Source organism: Mustela erminea, chromosome 2 (genome assembly GCF_009829155.1).
Source record: "Mustela erminea isolate mMusErm1 chromosome 2, mMusErm1.Pri, whole genome shotgun sequence".
NCBI lineage: Eukaryota > Metazoa > Chordata > Mammalia > Carnivora > Mustelidae > Mustela > Mustela erminea.
In genome coordinates, this window is record NC_045615.1 from 115,961,760 (window position 1) to 115,984,728 (window position 22,969).

The window sequence follows — 22,969 nt, forward strand, 5'->3', positions numbered from 1 at the left end:
ACAACCACTAATGTGCCTTTCTGATACAAACACTTATTACAATAGCTCCATATAAAATACCCATTGAGTATAAATAAATAAGCAAGTCAGAAGTGCCTTGTTCTGTGTTATAATTATTAATGGATTTTAACAAGAAGTGTGGCCACACATGTTATGATACCTTATATCTATTTGACATTACATTCACAAGCCCAGTTTGGAAAATTGACAGGGTATTATATTAAAATTTTTTTTTTGCATTCTGGACCAGCACAAGGTTTTGGCTTAACCTAGAGGAAATATAGTCATATAATATTTAGATAATATATCCCACTCCATCTACCTCAGGAACAACAATCATTATTTTAGAGAGAAAATTTGTACTCAGAAGTTATTCCATAACATTTAGAGGAGAAACATGATGGAACATAGTCCATTATTGAATCCATTCTAAAAATGTTTGATTGGAGCACCTGTTAATTCCCTGTCTTTAATTTTGCATATGGATAGCACATTCAGTGCCAAAGCAACTCAAAGTTTCATTTTTGCAAAAGGGAATCAATATTAGTGATTGAATGGGACAAGTTCATCTGTCTACCCAATATTGAAATATGACTGGTGTGGTGAAACTGCATCTAGTTGGAGGGAACAGAGATATTTGATAGCAAAGTAAGTGGAATCCTGCCAAAGACCTTTCCCCCCATCCTGTTTCTCAATGACATCTGGACGAGAACCAATGTAAGAACTATCATGTTTCTGGAATGTTCCAAGGTCACCCTTCTGGGAGTTGCTTTTGCTGTCATCCTTAGGCCCATGTTTATGCTCATATTCAAATGAGGCTCATCTGTGAAATAAGTTTTTTAATAGACAGTTGTGCATTTTTAAAGCAAAATTATATAATTTAATGGGTTGGGGGGGAGAGTTCATTTTTCACAAGGCACTGTTCCAAATTCCTCTAGTCCTACAAACTACTTCTTCCTCATTTACGATGTATTCTTGACAGAGCCTAAGGTTAACCCCCAGGCATAATGCACATTTTTAGGAAAAAGGTTTGCATCCTCCAATGCAGATTTGCATCAAGATTTTTTGTTTTTTAGGTTTTTTTTTTTAACCTGCAAAAAATATATATATATTTCTTGAAATGCTGCATTTCTTTGACATAGCAGGAGGCGAAAATGGTGAATGCAGGCATGGGCACAGTGGAGAGCTAAATATATCTCACCTCAGTGGACTCTTTGGTATTTAGGTTTTCAGTGATCTGTTAAATGCTCTGCCCATTTTAAAAGCTGTTTGCAGGCAATTCATGTAAGATGGCATAACAGGCAATGGCTTGGCTTTGCAAAACGTGTATTTAACAAATTCAGTTTTGCTTCAGTTTGTTACTTTGGCACATTATATTTTTATCTCTTCAAGATTTTGAAAACTTTCTTTAGTTGCCTTCCAATCTTTCCTATAAAAGAGTAACAAATACCATCTTTCTGGGTATTTTTTTGAGAGTATTCTCAAAAGAAGATTATCAGAATTCCTTTTCCTACTATAGAATTGTGAATCAGCAAAATTTGCAAATTTGCTGCATATTTAAAATATTGGCATGAATCTAGTGTGGTATTGCTGTCATGTATTTTTTTGTTGTTGTTTTTGTTTTTTGTTTTTTTTTTAATCGGTGGGGTCCTCAGAATATGGCCAGTGAATAGAGGAAAAGAATCTATCCTCCGAAACACTCCAGTGTCTGCTGCTTTTCTGTTGCTTTGCCACTGTGCTTCAAGAAGACATAACTAATGATTTTGAATTACAGTAGCCTGGTGACTTGTCAGTGACAGATAGAAATGATGAGCTCCTCAACTAGCCCAGTCTTCACAATTCCTCAGTATTGGTTTCTTCTTAACCATTCATAATCAAGATTCAACGGTCTTTTAGATACTCTTAAATCTCTAGATAACCTCTTTAAGATAGACAGCTGTTGGAAATTGGGAGAGGATATTGCTGTTTGGTAGGAACTACAATTTCTTTGATGAATGAAAGAAAGCTTAGCTTCAAGGCATCTGGGGAAAACAATTCAAACACAAAGGAAAACAAGAACCAATCCAAAATCATCTTCTTTTGTTTCATATCAGAAATTCCTTCTTTTACTGAAGTAGTAGTATTCACCTCTCTTCAGAACTTCCTCAAAAAACCCTGGTGGACTTGGGATCTATGTACATATTTGTGCGCATATACATGTATGTATGTGTTTGTGCATGTGATTGTATGTATTTGACCTCTCATTTTTCCTCTTACTCCTGGTCTCTAACTACAAACGTCAATACTTTGAGCTGCTTTGACAATTTTTGGTCTCTGAACATGGAAAGAACCACTGAAGAAAGTACCCAAATGCTGTGGATATTTATGTTTTGGCTTCTCAGCATCCATGGGTGCTTTCCAAAAACCCTCATATTTTCTTTCATGCAATAACCCTCCACTGATTGCAGTCTTGATGGGACTCTGAATAATTAATTCCACCACTACGGGAGCTGAAGGAATCCTTGGAAACACTATAGGCTCCTCTGACCACATCTTTTCTCTCAAACTAAATAAGGCCAATGGATAGGTTAGCATAAGAATTATGCTCAACCAATCAGATTCATTCTCCTAGAACTTCAAATCTCTGCAAGCAAGATATAAGATCTGAAAACATAATTGATGTTCATTTATCCTAACTGGTACCCTGATATAGGGTCTCAACAGTTCCTCAAGCCCTGATTGTTTTTGTTCTGTTTGAAACTGTGTGTATGTGGTCTAGTTTTCTGGTCTATATACTGATTTTGCAAGCTACCCAATATCTTTCTAGTAAATTTACTTTTGCTGAAATCACCCATTTATAGACTTTTATTATTTGCAACAAAGAATAAGCTAAGAAACAAATCAAAACAACAACAAAAAACCCTAAAGGATATATCCATCATGAACCCTTTCTGGGACAAGGTAGGATATAAATAAATATAATAATTAAGTATAAAAACAAGCTTTGAGCATAATACATTTCTTTAGGTGCTGGGGCTGTTATTAATTCTGGATATTCCTTGTAGGATAGCTAGAAAGAAAGTTTCAAATAGAATGTAGCTTCACACAGTAAGGGTTTCAAACAAAATGCAGTAAGTGTCTACTATATGTCACATTTCATATGAAAATTGATATGGGAGAAAACAATGAAGTAAGAACTTGTGAGCACCTTTTAATCTAATCTATAAAACAAACATGAACAGATGATTTAAAAATAATACTGTAACCCAGCTGTCCAGTACTCTGGTTATGAAACACTACTCTACTTCATGTCAGCTTTGACCTAATATATCTCATTACCTGGACAGATTCTACTCACACCAGTGTGTCTGTCAATCAACATAGATTTTCTCAAAGACATGTTAGGGAAGAATATGAACGATTATATATCTCATACCCCCCAAATCAGCCTCACTTATGCATTTTCCATTGTCTCCTTTCTTGAGCCTCTTTTTTGACCTTTCTCTGGGCAATGTTTTGTCCTTTCCCTGTCTTGCTAGCAAATGTCTTCCATGACACTTCCCTTCCTCTCACCCATGACTTTGTTTTTTCCCCTGAAAAATCATTACTCCTCCAGATTTGCTTTAACATAACCATCACCCTTCTCACCTAGCCATGGGTCTTGTAGTAACAGGACCCACTATCCTGAGCAGACAATAATGAGGTCCAACTGAAAGCTTTTGGTAAAGCTGAAAATATCTGATCTGGTGTCAGTCTGTACCTAAAAGCTTCCAATTAACATGGTCTATGCAAGTCTTATATCCTCTCTGAGTTTTATTTTTTCCAACCTAACTCAGACCTATTTCCTTCAAGGCCTTTGTGAAGATAGCTATGTTCTTTGTACAATGTTCCATATTATAGATATATAAAAAAATAAAGTGCCATCTAGTTGGAGGTTTGCAAGATCGCCTTTAGTTATCTCATGTTAAAATGCCATCTGTTGCATGAAGTATTGCATAGAAGAAACCCAAATGTTGGTTAGTAAATGACAGGAAGGTATCTACCTTGTCATCACCAAAAGTTCAAAATAACAATCTTAGCTTCATGAAGTTTGGTACTTTCATAGCACTGCTGAATAACATGATATTCTAATTCAAAAATGTTGACTTGGCTCCCACTATGCTAAAATTGAATACTTCTACCCATAGTCACCTTTTCCTGCGTGAAATGAGTTTTACTTGAGTAGAACCAAGTCTAGAAAGATGAGATCAGGGCCAGAGAGAAGCAAACACATTTAATACTGAAGATATTCCATTACACAAAACTTTCCCAAACAACACACACACACACACACACACACACACACACACACACACACACACATCTTTCTTTTCAGAATACTTGCTCACCTGGGGGCCTTTTTCCAGGAGCTAATGGTAATGAAAGGGTATGTTTATACTTTTTCTATAACTTACCCTCTACTCAGAAGTGTTGACTTTCTCAAGAACCAATCAAACTTTAACATAAGAAGTACTTAAAATTCAGTGGGAGATCCACTATATTTACTGAGATACACTGGGTATCTCTGAGACAACAGGTCTCCTCTCACGCTTAGAAGTTTCTAAATTTCTGAGTGTGTGACATCAGATCCTATTAAAAATTAATTATGGACCAAAAGCTTTGTGGTTCTTCTGCCACTGGATTTGGTGGCAGGCAATAAGAGCTTCCGCAGCTAATGGACACATGGGCTTTGGTCACAGTTCATTACATCTCTTTGTTGTGGGGTGTATATATTAGTGATCACCTTTGAGCAATCAATTTCATTCAAAGTGGGCTTAATGGAGAACTAATATGTATTATTTTTTGGAAATATACACAACATCCCTCATATCTTCTCTGACATAAGGAAGTAAAAAGTGAGGCATTTAGAAACCTCTAATATAAAAATTCTGAGAACCAGTTGCTTTATAAGAAATAATGATTATGGTAACCTCTGGGTCCAGTATAGGGAATCAAACTTAATCCTACATAGAGTTTACCAGAAGATACTATTAAGTAGGCTGGGTTATTTTTTTCAATTACTGCCCCAACCTGACAGGCTCAACCTTGCCCCACATAGCAGGTCTGTGTAATACACAATACAATTCTGCCTTTTGTAAATTTAAATCTCGTAGCTGCATAGACATCTATCATCTGTCCAAACAAGGCTGTGAGTACAGGATCCCAGGGAAACATGTGAGAACAGTCCTACAGGCTTCCTCCTCTCTGTGTGACCTACCACCCTAGAGCCACCAGATTTCCGTGGGTGTTACCAACACTAACTGAATGAAAACCTAATGCAAAAAGGTGACTCTAGCCATGCGAGTTGAAGTTCAAACATTTTAGGACATCCCAAGTTTTCAAAGGAGGGACAGCCTGTCCTCCTGAATATTTATCAAATTATAAAATGTAAAAATATTTTTAAGCCCTAAGAGAGCATTCTCGTTAGAATCAATTTAAGATATAACTAAGATATGCTTCACTTGCAACTCAAAGTTAGATGAGAAGACCAGTCGTTCACTTCTTTTCCCATCTCCACTGCATTAAAGCTTCTAAATATATAGACTTGAATTTGAAGAAATTCAATGGGTATATTCAATTCAGCCAATTATTATAGCCTTCTAGTTTGATCAGAGATTCTGATGATTAAAATATGGAGATGGTCACTCCCAGGCTTACAAGCAGCAAATGGTTTTTGAACTACAGTTAATGTTGTCACTACAGGTTTTTGTTTCTTCATATTAGGAAACATGCAACATGTACATGGGTGGCATGAACTCTCTGGGAAAGCATAAATGCACAACATGAAGAACACTTTACTGTGTTTAAAAACATACATACACTTTACTGTGTTTAAAAAGGTAAGAACGTTTTCCTGTTGTTTCCTGAACTAACTGTGAATTGGAAAATAAAGTTTCCTATGAGCAATTATTCCTCTTTCTACTTTTCTCTGGCAGAGGGATATTCTGGAAAGAGCAGAATTATACTCACAGGTTAAGTTGGCCAAGTCAGCCTGAGGATTACATACACAAGTGATGGATACGTGAAGATGAAGATGTCGGCACAAATAGGTCTTTCACTATTTTTAGGCATTAAATGAAGCTTACTAAAATGAAGCTACTTAGGCATCCCTTATCTGATATATTTTAACCCCTCTGGGAAGCATTTCCCAATCTCAATTTACAGTTTGTTGTGAGGGCTGTGAGGTGGACTTTTGCAGGTTTTGCAGCCCACAGTTCCCCAAACTCAGCCATTGAAGAGTCTGATTGTGAACAAGGCTTGAATGCAGTTGCTGTAGAATGCACCAATTAATTACATTTATTTTACATAATTGGCATTAGGGCTTTTTTAACAAAATGCAAATTTATGGAAATTGGTTGAAATACTTATGCAAAATAATATAAAAATGGATCCCTAAATTATTGGGAAAAAAGATAGTTTTAATTGAACAGCTAAAAGATTTGTACTTCGTTATATGATTATATCTAGTAAACTCAATTTAAAAAGTAAGTTCATTTGCTTTTATCTAACCCTTCCATATCTTGCTCAGTATTGTTGGTATAATTATCACCAATAAAGGACCAATCTTATTTTCTATCTCTTTTTGCATCAAGCGTTAGCTCTGTAAACAGAAATGGAATATGTTATTTTTTTTTTTAACAGAGACTTGTGCATTACAAATTAGGAAGCATCAGGCTACAGAGTTGCAAAGCAACGGATTATTGCTTAAAGGGGACATAATGCAACACCCTACTTATTTGCTGTTTTGCAGGGTGAATGACTTTGCTATAGAACAAGACTTTTCATAAAAGTTCATTGCAAGGTATTTATAAGGTAAGTGGCCTTGTAATCAGTAGAATATATCTGGCAGTGGGGGCAAGAAATGTATAATGCAGATGGATATGCAGTTAGTGATGCAATAAAGAAATATTAAGATGCTTCTGACATAAGAGTGAATACCTGAATAATCATAAAAAGGAGCTTAATTTAAAAAAAAATGTTTCAAGAAATGTAGAATATGGTAACACCATATTAGAATATATATAGAATTTGGTAACACCAAATGAAAGGAGTAAGAAATAAAATATTGCCAGGTTAAGGGACATGGATATTTACAAACAATTAACAAGCTGTTAGTTGTTGATGGACAACTCCCTAAATTCAGAGATCCAATTTAATATACTTTCAGCTAATTGAGAAATAAGACTAACCTCCAAACTCCAAGGGTGTGGAAGTAGTTTCACAAGATTCAAATAATTGTGCTAATGATTTAATTTTCTTATTCACTATTTTTCCCTTGGAGGAGGTAGGAGAGATGTAAAGCAGACTGAGGGTGGGCTTTTCTGATATAGTTTTAGTAACACCATTTGGATAATTATTTCTTAAAATATCCTCAAGATTTCAATTGAATTCTTTATTCTCTTTAGGTTCCTACTATAAGATGTAATTTGAAACTGTTTAAAGCTTGTCAACCTCTCATCAAGAAATGGTGGGAGTAAGTGAGTTGATTTTTATAAATAGAGGGCTACATTCTTACACCTTGTTCTTATTGGAGAAGAAGAAAATTTCCCCTACTCTTCTAGGTTCTTTGGCTGGTAAATTGATACAAAAGATTAAGAGGAGAAAAACAAATTTATTTATACACATTCAGGAGCTTCATAAGATTATGGGACCCACAGGCAATTAGGCAATTGAGGTTTGTATACCATCCTGTGCTAAGGAGAATGGAGTAGGAATCTGAGACCTCAAAGGAGAGAAAGATGATATAGCAGATAGAAAGAGCAGATGCTTGGTAAACAAATGTTTGTCTTGTTGTGCAGTGACAGTGGGACACAGATGAATTCGATTGGCAGGCCCTGTTGAGCTTATTCCCAGCTTACAACACCTAGCCCATATTCTTTATAGTTATTTCTGGATCAGGCCTTCTATCTAAATTCTTTTAGGCAGTTGAGGGGGAGGTACAAGCTCTTCCTGAGTCTTTTGGACCTTAACTGAATTCAACTCAAAGTAATCCACATGGCAAAGTGACACATTTTGGGGAAGCTCATTCTGAAACCCTTCATTCCTTCAGAGTGATAAATAGTTAAAGACAAAGCTCATCTAGTAATTTGAAGTGGAGAAATGAAATTAGTCAGACTTACAAACTATTACTGAAATGTTCAGATTTTAAAAGACAAAATGGGGCTGTGATCTCATGATTCCTATCATATGTTCTCTGTGTGATGATACATAATTTCTTCCATTGTATTCTTCTGTTTCTCAGTTTGATTCACTGTTTGGGTATTTTGTTTCTATTATTGCAAAGTAGACAATAAATCCTGAAAATAAATATAGAAATATAATTCACGTTTTTTTTTTTTTTTCCATGTAGACATAAAACACAAAATATCAGGCAGTATTTGAAGAGGGGTATAATGAATGTACTAAAAAATGAAGTTTAGAGGGATTTAACTTAATTGTTCCTGAATAAGATATATCATAAATCTCACTGAAAATTCACCTCTCCTGGGCACCTGGCTGGCTCAGTGTGTTAAAGCCTCTGCCTTTGGCTCAGGTCGTGATCCCAAGGTCCTGGGATTGAGCCCCGCATCAGGCTCTCTGCTCAGCAGGGAGTCTGCTTCCCCCTCTCTCTCTGCCTACTTGTGATCTCTGTCTGTCAAATAAATAAATAGAAACTTAAAAAAAAAATCACCTCTCCTTAAGTAGCAATTAATCTCATATATTTCTCTTTAACAAGTATTTTTGTTGAGAGCATTGAAATCATTATATTGTCTTCTCATCCTCCTTCTTGACTCTCTTCATTCACTATTTATCCTTAAGTTCAAACTACATAGCTGATCCATGTAAGATTTCCAGAACTGTTTTTTGCCAGAATTGTGGGAAGTACCCACCTAAAAAGAGATGCTAAAAATGACTGAATTGTTCAGTTCAAATGGGTGAATATTATAGTATGCAAATGAGATCTCAGTAAAACTGCTAAAAAAATAAACAAAAATAACGGGTTAGTGATAAATGTATACTAATAAAACCATCAAAATGATTAGAGTCAGGGCCCACTCATTCAATCACAATTTCATCAAATTGTATTGTTTATCAAACTCTTGGCTCAATGTTGGAATTTTACTGATGAATACAAATCAATCCTTAACCCCTTGTCTTCAACGTAGGAAGAAAGGCAAGTGTGCAAAAATATCACTGCCCATACACTGAATGGGAATGAGTATAGCAAAAAGAACAGGTTCTAGGAACTGAGATTGGAGGAGTTCAAGAGGTGGGTGGAGGGCATCAAGGTGATCATGAGTGTGATGACCGATCCTTGGGTCAGATGAGTGGTGAGTTGAGTTATGAAAGATAAGTAGATATTGTTGGATAAAAATAGGTCTATTTGAATTGGGAGAGCCTACAACAAACACAAGAACAAGGAGGCATCAAAGATATTAAATATTTCTAGAGTATGAAGTTTTAGGAGATGATCAGCTGGAGACAAATCATAAAGCAGAGTTTGAAATTTTTAAACTGTTAACAGTTTCTTCAAAAAGTCAAGTTCCTTCAGGTTTTCTTCCATCCATTTCTTCCAACAATGGTCCTTGTTAGAACTTTCTAGTGAACAGAAAAGATTCCTTAACAAAGCAAAACAAAAGAAAACAAATTTTCCTATAGTATAAGGTTTATTGGTTTTTTTTTCCTATTTTTAAAAAGAAGAAATAGCTTAGATTATAGATTCTCTTCCCCCTGCCAACTTGAGTTCTGCCTTTATTAATTAATTGATCAACATCATTTTATGCTATTACTATATGCTCAATGTTAATAGGGGGAAAACCTGTCATTTTATAATTTTTATTGATATTAACAGAAAGTATCCATGGATGAAAAACAGATAATTCAGAACACACTAAATTTTGTCAGTACAGAAGAAATAAGTCATAAAAACAGCCTAGATGTTTTTGCCCAGGAGGAATGGAAATGATAACTGTTGCTTTTGCCATTTTTTCCCTTGTATTACAAAGTTGCAGGGCACTCATATGACAGTACCATGTAAACTAGGAATCATTAAATCTGCTTACTACATGAAAACAGGAAGCCCCAAAGGGAGCAGGACACTTACCGTAAGCTTCATAGGTTTTTATGGGCATGGCTGGATCTCCATAGTCCCCTACTTCTAACACAAGGCTGTTCCACAAAACTAATCATTCTCATTCTCCATCCTTTGGGTCCAGAAGTCTCACTGGCAAGAAGCTGGAATGAAAAGTAGGGGATAGTACTGTAGGAATTAATGGAAAACTTAAATCTTGACAAATTATTTGTGGCTTTAAAGAAAATAGATTAATTACAATATTTATTTTATAGATCATACCTTCTTACACCAAAATTTGAAAGCTTCCATATTGTTTTCATTACGTTGGTGTTTTTATCGGTTAAAAAATGTTTGTGGAAGGAAACACAACTTTGATACTCTTCATAGCTAATGTAATAAAGAATCTTGAAACACAAGTACACAAGCACACATGGACACAAACATTTGCCTCTCAGGGCAAGTGGGCGCTTTACCAAGGGTGGGCTCTCAAAGCAGAAGTGACCCAGTGCTTTGTTGCCATTCCTTATATTTGAGCTCATATTCAGTGCCAGTGACTGTGATAAGTGCTATATACAAATATATGCTTATGTAATTCCCACAACAATACTAAGTTGAATTTTACAAATTAGGAAAGTGTAATTTTACATAATAAATTTTATATTTGAAATATTTGTTTGATTCCAGAATTGAAATATTTTATCCTGATGTCACCAATATTGAAATGAATAGAGGGTACTTTGAGGTTTAGTTATCTTTCCAATGAAAGTACCTAGACAGAGTATATAAGGAAACTGATGACTACACATTCCCACGAACTAATATTATATTTAGAGTTATGATAAGAATAACAAATCAAATGATTGAAAAATAATTTTAAAAAAGAGAAGATTTAAAGCAGCAACTTCTTTCAGTCCGGTGACTTGTTCCCATTTCCATTTTCATCACATAATTACTGTAAGTCATTCGTTTCATAACTAATGGGACTACTAAATATACAAAATATGTATTTATCAATGTTAAATAATTATCTTTGACTTTCAATTTGAATGACTATTTTTCAATTATACTACCCTTATTTTTTTGTTCAATGAAGTTATATCAGCAATATTATTACTTTTACATTATCCAATTTTGTGACATTTTCTCTGAATTCAGCAGCCAAAATTATACTGTCTAGTTTTGTCTGAAGTTTGGTTTTAAAAGTTGAAAATTAATAGTGTTCGGCTTATATCTAGATAGTCTAAAAGGATCTATAAGAAACCTGAACTATATGACTTAAAAGAGTATTTGATAAGTCTAGATCAAGTTATTTTTTCTCACTTATATTTATGCCATTTTCATTAATTTTTAGAACTTGATTTAATAGTGAACAAACTTTGATCTTAAAAATTGAAAATAAAATCATTGTTTACTGACTCAAAGTAACAAGTTCTCCTTCTATACAACTCTTGTTCTTTTTGGAGGCTCTAAATGCCTTTTCATATTACATTATTTGCTGTTAAACACTTAAAAAACAAAGAAACATCCTAAGCAGCTCATGAAATCACTTTTTAATCCTGGGTAATTTCTTCTAGGAATATTTTGTCTTTTTCTTCTACCCTGAATTTAAAGTCTACTAGACTTCATGCATATTGGTCATCCTGGGAATTCCCTTCACTGTTTCCTGGCTTAGAGCCTCTTCTTGGAAACCATATGGTAAGTACAGTGTACTTATAAACCATGTCAGATAGTTTCATGCCTAAAGATTTCATGAGTTACTTTCACTGGTTAGTTTTGTTGGTTCTCTTATTGTTTCCTTTTGTGTTTTAATGTTTTTAATTGTGTATTGCTCATTGCTTTGAAAAATTACTTTGATGCATGGATTCTCTATGACCTAGGATAAAGTTCTTTTCTATCAAGTTCTATAAATTTATAAGTATCCCATATCAAACCTTGCATTTTACTTGAAATCCTCATGGGACATGAATCTGAACTATGAATATGAGCAACAACAATGCAACAGCAATATGATAACCACAACTTTTCACAGTTGTATTTAATTCTCTTTTCTTTTCCACCCTTTATCTGTTCAACATCACAGCAACTTTTCTGTGTCTTCTGAGTTTAACATTACTTTCTATTTATCTTTGTCTTTGAGCTGAAGGTGGATTTGTCTTCTGTTTTGTGTTGGATGGGCCCTGATTGCCAAACCAAAGGTCCAAGTTTGCCAACAGCAACAAATGCTCTTAGAGCAAATGCCCGTTTATTCCAGTGCAGGGTACCACTTATATCTCTGGGGTCCTACATTTACAGACATTTTCATTTAGTAGCTCCTCACTGTCTTTTCAGGTACCAATACAATACTTCAAATATTTTTTTTAATCTATTACTTAGCATTTTTGCTATTTTTAACCAAATTGTTGCTCCAAACAAACTGGATTCCAATTACAGAAAATAGGAACCCGTTTTTTTTTTTTTTTCCCTCTTTCTTTATTCTTGATATTCAGTTACTTTGTCAATATATGTTGGTACTAATGGTATAGGAACAGGCACACTTTTTTTTTTAACTGCAGATACAAACTTTTTCCTAAGTTTGAAAATAGTTGGATTTTCACTGCATTTTTATTTTTTTTAATTCATGTGTTCTAATCTCTTTCTCAGAACACTATTCTTACATGTAATAAACTTCATTTTTCTGTCTTTCACACAATATATTCTCTATAATCAATTTTTTTAAAGATTTTACTTATTTATTTGACAGGCAGATCACAAGTAGGCAGAGAGGCAGGCAGAGAAAGAGGAGGAAGCAGGTTCCCTGGTGTGCAGAGAGCCCGATGTGGGACTCAATCCTAGGACCCTGATATCATGACCAGAGCTACCCACTGAGCCACCCAGGTGCCCCTCTATAATCAATTTTTAAAGTTATTTTATTCTGTTTCATCTTGTGCAGTTTCCTCAAACCTATTTGCAATATCCCTGCAGTATTTTCTGTCGAAGTTATGTCTTATTTTTGTTTCTTATGTGTCTTTTCTCTCTGTTCAGTTTTCATTGTTCTCTGTCACATCCTTCCTGAGCTCTACCTGCTTAGCTTTCATCTCTGGCTTTTGTTTAATACTTTCTGCCTTAAATTCTTATGTCTTTTGTTTCACTATCACCTTATTTCATTCTTTGTTTTAATAGATAAAAAAATGTCCATTATCCTTTTGAGTTTAAAGCTAACTAGTTGTCTGAAGCTATCTAGTGTTTTCTTGGACAATTCTGTTAGCCTATGAAAAATCTATTCTTATTAAATTGTGTTTTGTTAGGAAATAAATCCAGATGACAGATCCAGAGGTGTTGAAAAAAGCTGGGAAGCAGCTTGGTACTTTCTTTACATCCATTTTTTCCTAAAAGCTACCAGGGGACCCAGGGGACAAGGAAACCAGAATTAGGCACTTAGAGTTGATGTGTTTGTATTAAAGAAGGACAAGGAAGAGAGTTTTTCTATCTATCGCATAATTATATATTGTTTTCTCTCTTGCAATGGCTTTGGGTTTATCTTTTCAATATCCTAATGGATCTAGGACTCACCAAGAGTTTATAGACCACATTACAGTATGAATGCTGTTTAACAATGTCTAGTACACACATAAAAGTATTTTGAAAGTACTATATTATTATCATTGTTATTATTATAAGCAGTTAAACAATTGAAAAGAGGTATTTGTTGGGGCACCTGGGTGGCTCGATTGTTAAGCATCTGACTTCAGCTCAGGTTATGATCACAGGGTCCTGGGATCGAGTCCCACATCAGGCTCCCTGCTAGGCTGAAAGCCTGCTCTCCCTCTCCCACTCCCCCTGCTTGTATTCCCTCTCTCACTGTCTTTCTCTGTAAAATAAATAAATAAAAATCTTAAAAAAATAATAAAAGAAAAAAGGTATTTCTTTAGTGTTACTTATAGGAGTTTTCTTTGCTCTAGTTTAGAGAACCTGGAATGACATGTGAATTCATTTTACATCTTTTTTTTTTTTAAAGATTTTATTTATTTATTTGTCAGATAGCACAAGCAAGATGATGGTAGGCAGAGGGAGAAGAAGAAACAGGATCCCTGCTGAAGAAGGAGCCTGACGTGGGGCTTGACCTCAGGACCCTGGGATCATGACCTGAGCCAAAGGCAGACGTTTAACTGACAGAGCCACCCAGGCATCCTAATTTTACATCATTTTACTCTGGTTTCTCTTCAGATCGCATAAATCTTTCGCCTTTTACTAATTTTACATCATTTTGAACAAGATTTTGTCCAACTCACCTTGACTCCTCCAACAGTGTGGAGACTTTAGTGACTCAAAGTTGTCTTTGGATAGAGAGAATAGTTATGCATAGACCTCAAGGTCAGAGCATAGCCAGTGTATATGACACATTGTCAGGGCAGTATAAATGCAGCAGACAGGGAGATGGGAAGATAAGGTCAGATAGATTAGGAATGTAGGCCTACATTGGACCTTGTTAAAGTTCTGGCTTTTACTCTGAATGAGATAGGAAGCCACTTGAGGGATTTTTAACAGAGGAGTGATAGAATTTGACCTATGTTTTAAGCAGATTACTCCATTTGGTGTGTTGAAAACACTGTAGATGAAGAAAGGTAGATGTGGGAGACCAGTTGGAAGACTATTGAAATGATACAGATGAGAAATGATGGCAGCTCATACAGTAGCATTCACAGTAGAGGGAGTGAGAACTGGCCAGATTCTAGATATAATTTGCAGCTGTCACCAGAAGAATTTTTTGATGTACTGGATGTAGGCTGTGAAAGAAGGACACTTTAAAGTTATAATTCTTGGTTTCTAGGCCTGAACAACTCAAAGGATGCAGTTGTTGTTGAACTGAGAGGGAAAGGACAGTGGGTAGAAAGTATACTGGGGGATAGGAGATCTAAGAGCTCAAATTCAAACATGTTAAGTTTTAAAGATGTCTTAGTTATATGCACCTGAAATGGAGTTTGGAATCTGAGTGTGAAGAGTTAGATACTGTCAACTGCCTCAAGGTTTGTGTCACCCTGGAACATTTAAGTGTAACTTTATTGGGAAATAGGCATCTTTGCATATATAATCAAGTTAAAATAAAGTCATACTGTGTTGGGGTGGGCCTTAAATGCAGCATCCTTCTAAGAAGAGGGAAATCTGGACACACACAGAGACTCAAACACAAAAGAAAGAAGGTTATGTGAAGGCAAAAGCAGAAGTTGAAGAATTACATTTATAAACCAAGGAATACCTATGATTGTTGATAGCCAATAGAAGCTAGAAGAGCAAAGAAGGATCTACTCCTAGGCTCTTCATGGAAAGTATGACCCCTTTGGTACTTCAATTCCAGGCTTCTAACCTCTAGACCTACAGAAGAATAAGTTTCTGTTGTTATAAGCTATCAAGGTTGTAGTGTTTTGTAATGACAGCCTAGAAAACTAATATACATTATGTATTACTGTGACCCGACTGGCTTTCAGTAGTTCAGAACCATCATTTCCTGTATTCTAGATCTGCTAATTCTCTTCACACAACCATGGACCATATTTACTCCAGGGAGTAAGGATCTGCCTCATATAGCTGACTCATACTAGGCTAAATATCTAAAATCATGGATTGGAAAGGACACTGAAAATTGTTACTCTTCTGGCTGGATAATTCATTCTCCATGTTGTATTTATACATATGATATTCTCAACACAAAGTCTTCCTGAGATTTAATTTCCTTGTACCTGTGAGAGAAAAGTTCTAAGAGATGCATTGTTCCCATTTAATGGGTTTTGAAGTCCTATGGACAAGGTTAAACAAAACGAAACAAAACAAAAAACACTTTGAAAAAATTTAACAGCTCATCTAATGTTAAAAACACTAACTCTAAATAGAGAGTTTTTGTTCGTTAAAATCAGTAAATTAAAGGAAAAGTTAACATTTTGTCATGTCCAGATACTCTAAGTGATTATAACTTGAATTATGATATATCCAATCTAATTTTGTTCTTTAGGAAGGGAAAACTGCCTTATTCACCATCCATGCTTATGAGCAATGTCTAAGCTTTCATACCACAAGTGGTAGAATCTTATCCCAAAGACTTCTACTCTACTCTGGTTTAAAATTCTGCATCTGAATTTGCTATGGTTGGTAAAAAAAATAATGCATGCTCATCTTTTCCCATTTTTAGTTATATACAATTGTAGAAAGAATGAAGCTGGGAAACACCCTCAGAAACTGCAGAATTTCTCTGAGGGTCAGAAAGACAATAGGCTTATTGGAAAAGTAATGGGGATTCTCACATGGTGAGGGTAAGTTGATGGGGTTGAGCTGAAAGCTAAGCATCTGGCTTATGAAAATTTTTTGCTGTCGCTGCTGGAGCTAGTCAGCATAATATAGTTCCTTGATCACTAGGGACTTTACGATCTGTCTTGAGCTATTTGTGCACTAACAATAACTCTGTTCATTCCATGATTTCTATTTGTAGGGAAAAAAAAGAGTAAACGGTATCTGAAAAATCTGAACATAAAGAGATGTTAAAATAAGGAGATTGGATGTTGAGAAACAAACAAAAAATGCAACCCCCCCCCCCCAAGAGATGCAATAAATCCAAATAGTTTTCAGAACAAGAGGGGATAAAATAGTTAACACAAAACTGAACTGAAAGATGCAAATAAATAAGTAAACTTCTCATTCAGGATCCATTTGGAGGCTGTATTTCTTGGCAGAGTTACTGCTTATTATTTTCATGTTTCTAGTTTCCCATCTTCTTTTGCCAGTCTATTGAAAGCTTGTTAAAATCTTATTTGCTTTTCCTGTTCTTTTGTTGTTGTTTTTCTTGCCTTAACTTTAATGTTAAATCATGTGGAAGTAAGGTAAAAGGGAGAAAGAAGTCAACACAAATAGTCACTGCAGTAGCCTAATTTTATGGCTACTTTTTATATTGATCAGTTTATGTTTTATTCAAACTTGTTGGGAGAACATTTGGGCAATAAGAAGGAATCTCTCTCTTAAATAGTAAATTGCAAAGCTGATGTAGAACGTCTAAGGGCTTCCTGGAGAGACTTGTTAGAGCCTGAAAAGGGCACTGATATAGAAAAGAAATAACTGTCCATGGGTACTCTGGGCCAGACAAGGAGCTGCTACACTAACTCCTTTCTCCTTATTTTGGAAGAGATGATAATATATTTTATCCCTGTTGTCCAGAGCCTACCTTAGTACTGTCAGATAATAGATCTTCAATAAATAGGTAGTAAAGGAATATATGGATAAGTACAGTGATGAGGCCAAGTAAGGACACATTCACCCAATTAAAAGTAATAATGAGGGACGCCTGGGTGGCTCAGTGGGTTGGACGACTGCTTTCGGCTCAGGTCATGATCTCGGAGTCCCAGGATGGAGTACTGCTTCAGGCTTCCAGCTCCACGGGGAGTCTGCTTCTCCCTCTGACCTTCTCCTCGCTCATGCTCTCTTTCACTGCCTCTCTCTCAAATAAATAAATAAAAAATCTTTAAAAAAATAAAAAAAATAAAATAAAATCTACTGGAAGCTTTTATAGATAAAAATAAGAGATAAGCTCTAAAAAAAAAGTAATACTGATTACTTTTCAATAATCAGTCATACTGATTATTCAGTAATACTGAATACTAAATACCTCTGATTGACAGAGTTTCTAATGGTCAGAAATGTTAGATTTTCCAGATCCCAATAAAAAACTATTTGAATGCAGAGTCTGTGCTCTTAGCCACTGTCCAAAATGATTTAGAAAGTATTAACCATGTAGCCTTAGGCATAACCTTTGTGAACCCCCATCTCTCTACTGAAAGACAACAAGATTATATCTCAAGTTGTAGTTGTGAAGACAATGAATAATAAGATGTATAAAATGTATACTCCTGCGCCTAGCACAGAGTTCACATCATTGAAAATGATGATGATAAGAGCAAAAGTAAGGTAAAGTTGTATTAATGGCTCTCTTTTTTATTGTCAGCTACTTCCCTAACAATTTCTCTTCTTCCCAATATCCTCCAGAGAATTTCCAAAACACTATATACCCTTGGCTGCCTCTCAGAATGCTATCATCTGCATCTTGGAGGGTTATATGTCACTTAACATTTGCTCATTCTCGTCTGATAAGTACCACATGGGTCCCTGACTTCAATCCCGTCAAACTCCATATTGCACTAGAAACTATAGGGACCACAGTGAAGCATGTCTGGCCATGTTAATCACACATACGGAGTCCTAATAGAATACTAGTGGCTTGAATGTAGTGTGCTTATAATATATATCTCTTTGTATTTCAGAGTCTTGCTTTACTTTTGTCAGCTTTGTATACCTTATGCCTGAAGGTAAAGACAGATTAACACACCCCTAACCCCCAACCGCCGTCAATCTAAATTTGAGTTTAGACTACAGCAGGCCAAATAAAAAAATCCATTGGCCTCCCCCCACCCACGCTTACGTCAAACATCCAAAGAGCCTAGCTACATTTCATGAGACTATCAATGCAATTTCTCACAATGACTCACTAGTGAGATTAATCATTTTTTTTTTCAGGAATATTTTATAGTGTCCCTTTCTAGAAGATGCTATGGTGAACGTTGCTCTGTATTAGAATTCTAAACAAAAATTGGACCCACTATTCCCAAAGGAATGAAAGGAAATGAATATTTAAAAATTAAGATTCCCTCCTGGGGCGCCTGGGTGGCTCAGTGGGTTAAGGCCTCTGCCTTCGGCTCAGGTCATGATCCCAGGGTCCTGGGATCGAGCCCCGCATCGGGCTCTCTGCTCAGCAGGGAGCCTGCTTCCCTTCCTCTCTCTCTGCCTGCCTCTCTGCCTACTTGTGATCTCTGTCTGTCGAATAAATAAGTAAAATCTTAAAAAAAAAAAAAATTTAAAAAAAAAAATTAAGATTCCCTCCTGCAACACCACTACTCCCTATCCCAAGCCTGTTACTTTGGTGCTAAATATAATCTTTCACCAGTGTGGGTGCATATCTGAAAATCATACATGGTGATCCTCTTGAGTCTATTCCTTTCTTTCTTTATTAATGAAAGGGTTTTTATTTGTGCCCTCTGTTATTCCCAGAAGTACAACACAAAACAAGATGGGGAACCATGATTTATCTTCTATTTGATAAAAACATCTGCAGAATAAAATGAGCCTCTTGATGCCGGAATTGTCATCAATGATGACTTTGACAAAATGAGCAATACATAATTTGCTAGCTCCCTTGCGAAGCTGAAACAGATTGTCAAATAAAACACTGGAGGAGATGCATATGGGGCTGAGTAGATCAGCTTTGAATAGGAACACACGCAGGTGGTGGCTTAGTAGTGACTCTAAGAAGGAGGACTGCCCTAATTTGGAGGGTCATTTGCATTTGAAAATGCTCATTGCTAAATAGTGAGCATCCCCTATGGAAAAAGAGAATGGATACTGCCAAAACGGCAGCTATTTCTGTCCTTTGGTAACTTGAAGAAACCAGAGAGCCCAAGCAAGGAAGAGGGCAGGTTATACTCAAACAAACTGTCCTGTAACAGTGGGCTTGACAGAATACAAATCAGAAATATATGAAAAAGACGCTTATGAAAATCAATTGCTTTATGGTTAAAGATGGATTTTCCATCAACACAAAGCATGGAAAGTGTACTAATGGTATATTCAGTATGCATTTGGAGAAACGGCAATCAAATGCTCCTATTAGTTTTTATATCTGAAAAGTACAGCAAAAATCATGTAATTATTTTAAGCCTGAATTTCACAAGTCAATACTAGTTGCCGAGATAGACAATCAGAGCTGTTCTATCCTAGGGATTGAGATCCTTTGCCTGAGAGATCCTACTTTTACTGAAATTCCTGTTATGTTTATTTAGTTCCTTCCTCAAAAGAAAGAAACAATTGATGTTGTGCAAGTACAGTTATGTTATTTACTCAAAATATTATTCTACTTTGGTGTATATATATTTCTAATAAACTTTTTATTTCAGAATAAATTTAGATTTATGGGAAAGTTGTAAAGATAGTACAGAGGGTTCCCAAATAACCCACAACCATTTTCTCCTGTCATTGACATCTTACACTAGTATGACACATTTATCAGAATTAATGGATCAATATTGTTACATTTTGCTTATTCCCTACAGATTTTTCATACAAACTTTCTTAGTTTTTACTTAAATGAAATATTTCTCTTCCAGGATCCCATATTACATTTAATAATCATGTCTCCTTAAGCTCTTCTTGGCTGTAACAGTTTCTCAGGCTTTCCTTGCTTTTAGTAACCTTGACAGTTTTGAGGAGTCCTGGTCAGGTGTTTTGTAAAAGGTCCTTTAATTTGGGTTTGTATTATATTTTCCCATGGGTAGAATGGAATTATGGGTTTTTGAAAGCAAGGCCACAGAAGTAAAATGTCATTCTCATCAAATCATATTAACAGTGCATGCTATCAACATGACTTACTATTGAAGCTAATTTTCATTGCCTGGTCGAGATAGTGTTTGTCAGGTTTCTCTACATTAAAATTATATTGTTCTTTTTTCCCCCATACACTAGTCTTTGGAGGCAACTCACTAAAGACAGTCTGAACTAAAGGGGTGGTGATAGAAGTCAACTCAACTTGAGAGGGGATTATCTACATCAATTATTTGGAATTCTCTTATATGAGAGATTTTTAAATGTGGGACTATACTACAATATTTACTAGCTTTATTAGTCAGAGTTATGCTGAGATACAGAATAAGTGGATGAAAACAAGATAGATTATAGACATAGACATGGACAGGATTATAGATATAGATATATTTTGAGGAATTGGCTCATGGGATTGTGGAGGCTGGCAAGTGCAAAATCTGCAGGATAGGCTAGCAGGATGGAGACAAGGGAAGATTTGTAGCTATAGTCTAACAGCAATCTGTTGGAAGAATTCCTTTTCTCTCTGGGGAGGTCAGGCTTTTCTATTAAGGCCTTCAACTAATTGGATAAGGGACCACCCACATGGATTTTGGAGGGTAATCTTTTTACTCAAGTCTAAGGATTTAAATGTTAATCTCATCTAAAAATATCTTTAACAGAAACATAAGATTTGACCAAACACCTAGGGACCATGGCCTAGCCAGGTTGGCACACAAAATTGGCCATCACACTACCTTAATTATTTTGTCACTCAAATTGTTCTAGGTGTGACCATCTGGAGCTCTTCATAGGTCTCCCATGACCCCATGACAAACATGCATCATTGTGGGGTGTTTTCTTTTTTTGAGAACTTCCTAACTTTCTGGCACTATGAGAAACTCAGACCCATACTGTATATTTTCTCCTATAGTCCTAAATTATTGTGTATATATACATGTGTGTGTATGAGAGAGAGAGAAAAGAGCACAAGTACACACCCAATACACCCATGCTCTGGTGGTGTTTCTTCTTATAAAACACCACTCTTACCAAGCCATCACTTATATGACCTCTTTTAATCTTAAATACTTCCTTAAAAATCCTATTTACAAACACAGCCAAGGTAGGGGGTTAAAGCTTTAACAGGAATTTTGGAAGGGACACATGCATTTAGTCAATAACAACTAATTTTCTTTCTGCCTGAAAAAAAAAATTTTTTTAACATTTCTGGCAGGATATGTTTGCTGGAGACTAATCTCAATTTTTATTAGTCTGAAAAAGTATTTCTTGTTTACTTTTGAAGGATAATTTTGCTGAATGTAGAATTCTAGATTGGTGGTGGGAGGTGGGGCAGGGAGTGAGGTTCTTTTAAATGTTTTCCCTCCACACTCTTCTTGCTTGCATTGTTTCTAATGTGAAGACTGCAGTAATGATTATTCCTTCCCTCTGTAGGTAAGGTGTTTTCCCCTCTACTCTGTTTTCTTTCAAGATTTCTCATTTCTATTTTTTTGTTTTTATATAATTTTTAAAGTTTTAAATTTATAGTTTTAAAATTTTAAATTTATAAAGTTTTAATATAATATGCCTAAATATAGTATTTTTTGGTATTCATCCTGTTGTGTGTTCTTTAATCTTCTTGGAATTGCAGTTGGCTGTATTTCATTAATTTTAAAATGTTCTCAGCTTTTATTACTGCAAGTATTTATTGTGTTCAATTCTCTTTTCTTTTTCTATTCCAAAGTTGTATATGTTACATTTTTCTGATAGTCTTTGAATGTCTATTCTGTTTTAAAATTTTTTTCTCTCACTATATTTCAGCATGGGAAGTTGTCATTGACCTACCTTCAAGTTCAAAGACTCCTTCTTGGCCCTGTCAAGTGTCTTGATAAACTTATCAAAAAGCATTCTTCATTTCTGTTACACTGCTTTTTATTTTTTTGTGGGATTTCCATCTTGCTATTTACATTACTCATCTGTTCTTTCATATTTCCTACTTTGTTTCATTAGAACCCTTAACATGTTAATTATAATCATTTTAGACACCCTGTGTGATAATCCCTGTGTTATATGTGAATCAGATACTAATGCCTACTTTGTCTCTTCAGACAGTTTTGGTGTGTGATTATTTGTTCTTGCCTTTTGACATGTCTTGTAATTTTTTTTTTTCTTGAAAGCCAGACAGCTGATCAACGATTAAGATTTGAGGGATTTTCCTTTAGTGTGTAGAATTAAGGTAATATGACTAGGAGTTGATGTGTGCTATAGTTATAGATGTTAGACGTTTCAAGTTCCTCCAGTGTCCTTCTAGTAGTCTTTCCTACTGGTGTTGTTCCTCAGAGAGTCTGCATGTAAAGCATTTCCTACTATGACCTACTATTATTATCCCAGAGCCCTGTTTATGAATTGGTAAAGTCAGGGGAAGGCAGAGTATTATATAATCTTCTGATTAAATTTCAGTCCTTTATTCCCTTCTGTAGTATTCCCCATCCATTTCCTTGACACACCAAGTCCTACAGACTATATTTTCTGTGA